Below are 4,534 nucleotides of genomic sequence, written 5' to 3'. Positions count from 1 at the left end.
CTTCCACCCCTGGGACTCATGAACCCAGCACCCACGTCACATGTGAGCCTCCAGACCCAGGCCAGACAGCCTGGGCCCTGCCAAATCTCCCACCTCCCCGCTGGGGCTCACAAACCCAGCACCCACCACACAGGAGGGCCAAAGCCCCAAGCCCTTGCACATGCATAGTAAGGGGTTTCTATGTTGTGATAACCATTGTCCCATAATGGGTAAGTGGCATATAAAAATTTCTTCCAGGGGCTGGCATCATGTTGTTGACACCACAATGCCAGCATCCTATAGAGAGGCCAGTTTGAGTCTTGGCTGCGCTACTTTTGATCCAGCTTCCTGCTAATGGCCTGAGAAAAGTAGCTGAAGATGGCTCAAGTGCTTGGGTCCCTACCAAGTGGGAGACATGGATGAAGCTGCTTGCTTCTGACTTTGGCCTGGCTTAGCTCTGGCTATTGTGGCCACCTGGGGAATCAAACAGCAAATGCAAGATCTCTTTCTTTCCCTCCCTGTCTCCCTCCAACTCTGAGTTCCAAATAAATAAATAAATCTTTGAAAAATTATCCTATGAAATACGCATTCAATATAAGATTAATTATCAAAACAAGAGCCAACATAAACAGCAGCAATGGTATTTATTAACAAGTTCAGTTATTGGGTCAGGACTCAGGGGACAAAAATCAGTGATGGATTAACTTGAGAGTACATAAATTCAACACAAATTTTCTAGATAATCCAAAAGACAACTTGAGGTATCAGTTTTACTTTTTTATGAATTAAGTCCATATTATATTCAACCACTCTATATTTTGTGTATATATAGCATACGTATTATATATATTATATATACTATACATATGCTGTATTATATATATAATAAATGAGTTATAATTTATAATTAAATTTTGGGATACTTGTGGAAAAATGGTTTAATGATGGTATATGTTACAAAAACTTTGGAGACACAGGTCTACACAAAGATGTACATTTTTCTAAATGCACGCAAGAAAAGTGTCTTCTTAACTGTCAGTCTTTACACTTCATTAGCATATCTCATCACTATATTTGCCAATAAATGCGAAAAGAATAAAAACTCAGTCGTTGGGCACGGACATTTTTGTGAACGCCCTTCAGATCCAGTCTCTGTGCACGTATGTCTCCTACAAAGCTTGCAGAAAATCTGCAGTCATATTGCTATCCTTCCCTTCAATGTTTCAGAAACAGGCTTTGGCCACCAGCATCCCATATCACCGCACGTGGTTCCAGCCCCAGCCCATTCACTTCTGATCCTGCTTCTTGCAGGAGCACCCCTGGGCATGCGCTGTAGGTGGATCAAATGCCTGGGTCCCGGCAACCCATGTGGGAGATGACCGTTGAGTTTTGGTCTCTTGGCTGCGATCTGGTCCTTCCCTGACTGGTTCAGAGGTTTGGAGAATGAACCAGCAGATGGAAGGCATCCCTCTATGTTTCTGTCTCCCCCTCTCCTTTTCAAATTAAGTGATGGCAAATAATTTGAAACTATAATTCAGGAACCTACAAGTTAAAAAAATAGAAAGTTGTCCTTCCAACCAATATTGGTTGAAGTTCTACTACAAGTCAGGAAATGAGCCAAGTTTTAGAAACACTGTAGAATGGTAAATATGAGATCATTATAAAAAGGTTATGAGCTTACACGTGGGCAACAATGGATAACAGTGTTTTCTTAAAGTGTTGCTCAATTTTTAGGCCCAGATTTGAGTAACCTTTTAATTACTCTTTTCTTCTCTCTCTCTCATTCTCCTTCTCTCAGTCTCTCTGCTTTTCAAATAATAAAATGAAAATAAATAAAATTTAAAAACTCTATGATTTCATATCAATGGACTGAACAACTGATAGCTTTCTTTCACTGATCAACTTACAGCTCCTTTATTTAAACAAGATGACCTGATACATCCCTGCGTTCTGCTATGATCAATGGGTACCTAAAAGAACTTGCCATTGCATTTATTATTTCAGATATGAGAACAGCAACCAAAACGAGAGGAACAGAAACAAAGCTCTATAAGTATCAGAGCAAATCTGTACAACAAAAATCACTCAAACATCTGTCAAAGAACCAGAATGAATAAACTGGCAATTCTCAGCTCAGGAGGCCAGACCTCCATCCAGTTCCTACTCCTACAGCCCGTGTATTTAGGCCATCTTCCACTGCCTTTCACATGCAGGAAGCAGTGCAGCTGACTGGGAATCGGAGTAGCTGGGACTTGAAGCAGCCTCCCAATACAAGATGCCAAGTGGTGGCTGAACCTGCGTCACCTGCTGGCCCAGCGTGCTAATTTTTAATCAAGGAATTTAAACTGCTCACATTTACTTCCCTAACATTATATTTTAACACTATTATCTCTTCTCGGCCTTTTGGCTAAGATCAAGTGCAATATCTGTCCTTATTATTTTAATTTTAATATTTTAACACTATTTATCATTTCACCATTTCGTTGTTTTGGTACTTCTGTTTCACTGATTTTAAAGAATATGGTGCTGGGCTAGATGGCTGCTTAGGAAGTAGTTCATACGGCAGGAAGACACAATCAGAGTACCTGGGTTTCCTTCCTGGGCACCTGCTACCGGCTCCAGGTGCCTGCTTCTGGCTCCACGTGCCTGCCACCGGCTCCAGGAGCCTGCTTCCGGCTCCAGGTGCCTGCTAATTCAGACCGGGGGAAGAAGCAGCAATGGCTCAGGGAACTGTATGCTCTTCCCACAAGAAAGATCTGGATTGAAATCCTGTCTTCCATTTGTGGGCGTTTGCAGAGAATACCGGCAAATTGGAACACTCTTTGTTATTTCCTCTCTCTTTCTCTTGAATAAATGCATATTTTTTAAATGGAGTGCACATTTCAATTGAATTACCTAGAGACCTTCTTGGCTTTAAAATGAACACAAAGGAAACAAATTTCATTAATTTGGGCCTAATGTGGTAGTCTAGTGGTTAAAGTCCTTGCCTTGCATCTGCTGGGATCTCATATTTCCCTGATGCTCCACTTCCCATCCAGCTCCCTGCTTATGGCCTGGGAAAGGAATTGAGGACGGACCAAAGCCTTGGGATTCTGTAGCCACATGGGAGATCTGGATGAAGCTACTGTCTCCTGGCTTCAAATCAGCTCAGCTCTGACTATTGCAGTGAATCAATAGATGGGAGACCTTCCTCTCTGTCTCTCCTAGTCTCTGTATACCCAACTTTACAAAGAAAAAAAAATTCATGAATTTTATGCAGTTTTAAGAACATAACGATACTTCCCACTATCCCCTCCCCTTCATTCTTTTCTATTTTTTTAAAAAGTTTTACCATGCCATAATGACAGATTTGTTTAAACGCTTGATTCATATTCATGTTAAAATCAATCTTTTAATTTGGATAATTCTTAATTCAGTTGCCATACATTACCTCCCTAGCATTTTTCCCAGTTCATATGTATTTATTTTTTTCCTTGAATGCACTGGTCTTACATTGAAAGAAGAAAAGTCATCTTTCCAGAGTAAAACTTGTGCACTGTATTCTGCAGTTGTGTTTATAGCACTTGTTTACATTCACTAGCATAATTCTCGTCCCCACAGATTTCAGCGCTTTTATACAATAATTATAGATTTAATTACTTAATTCACTTGAAAGAGATCAGGAGATGGAGAGAGCTGGAGTGAGAAGAAGAGAGAAATGAGACATTCCGTGTGCAGGGTCACTTCCCTATGCGCACAACAATTGCATTCGTTTTTAGCTGTTCAATGCTCCTAGCCACTCCTTAGTTCCATTCCATGCATCTGTTGGGGACACGCAAAAATTCTTCTCGAAATTTTTTAAGGAAAAAATATTGGGGTGTCATTTCTGTTCAGCCAGGCATGTCTCCGTTGGTTTGTTGCGAACACGAACAATACCTTTAGCGACATAACATATTTGAATCGCTATCATTTTTCTATTAGATCTCTATTGACTTTGCTTCACTGTCCTCTTGAATTTATTGTTGCCTAGAAAGAAAAAGTGAAACTTCAGGGACTCCTTAGAGAAACCACAGCTCAGAAATCTAACAATAAGGCAGACGAACAGCTTACTGAGAAATGATTTACCAAGGGAGAACTACTTCCTGCTTTGAGGAAAATAGGGCAACAACCTTCAGCCCTTGTCACATTTGAAACAGTTCAGCCAGAAAATTTTATAAAATGGGTTGAATAGCTGGTTAAGCCTAAAATCTCCACACTTCAAATGCTTGAGTTCCACTTGTAGGAGACTCACAAAACAAGTTCAGGCATCTTCCTTGTGCTGGAAACCACAGAAAAATGGATAATTATGTGCCAGTCAGACAACAGAAAGCTGCAAATCATAGAAGTAACTGCAAGAGATAAACAATGAACTAACCACTGCCAACAACGAAGCCTGGAAGTAGATCCTTCCCCAGTGGGGTCTCCAGGTAACGCATTCCCGTATGCGGCCTTCATGGCAGACAGGGAAAGCCAGGAATCACGGAACCGAGGAGAGCTGTGCCCAATTTCTAGAAACTGTCTGAGTTGATGATATGTT

General features: G+C 40.9%; 1 pseudogene; it reads left to right on the top strand.

The window, feature by feature from the left end:
* Positions 1 to 2,366: 2,366 nt before the first annotated feature.
* On the top strand, positions 2,367 to 2,587 carry LOC121147647 (annotated as a pseudogene).
* Positions 2,588 to 4,534: the final 1,947 nt, after the last annotated feature.

This window comes from Ochotona curzoniae, unplaced genomic scaffold (assembly GCF_017591425.1).
Source record: "Ochotona curzoniae isolate NIBS_2020 unplaced genomic scaffold, NIBS_Ocur_1.0 scaffold_4506, whole genome shotgun sequence".
Taxonomy (NCBI): Eukaryota; Metazoa; Chordata; class Mammalia; order Lagomorpha; family Ochotonidae; genus Ochotona; species Ochotona curzoniae.
Note: the sequence above shows the minus strand (reverse complement) of the source record. Positions and strands in the feature narration are given on the sequence as shown.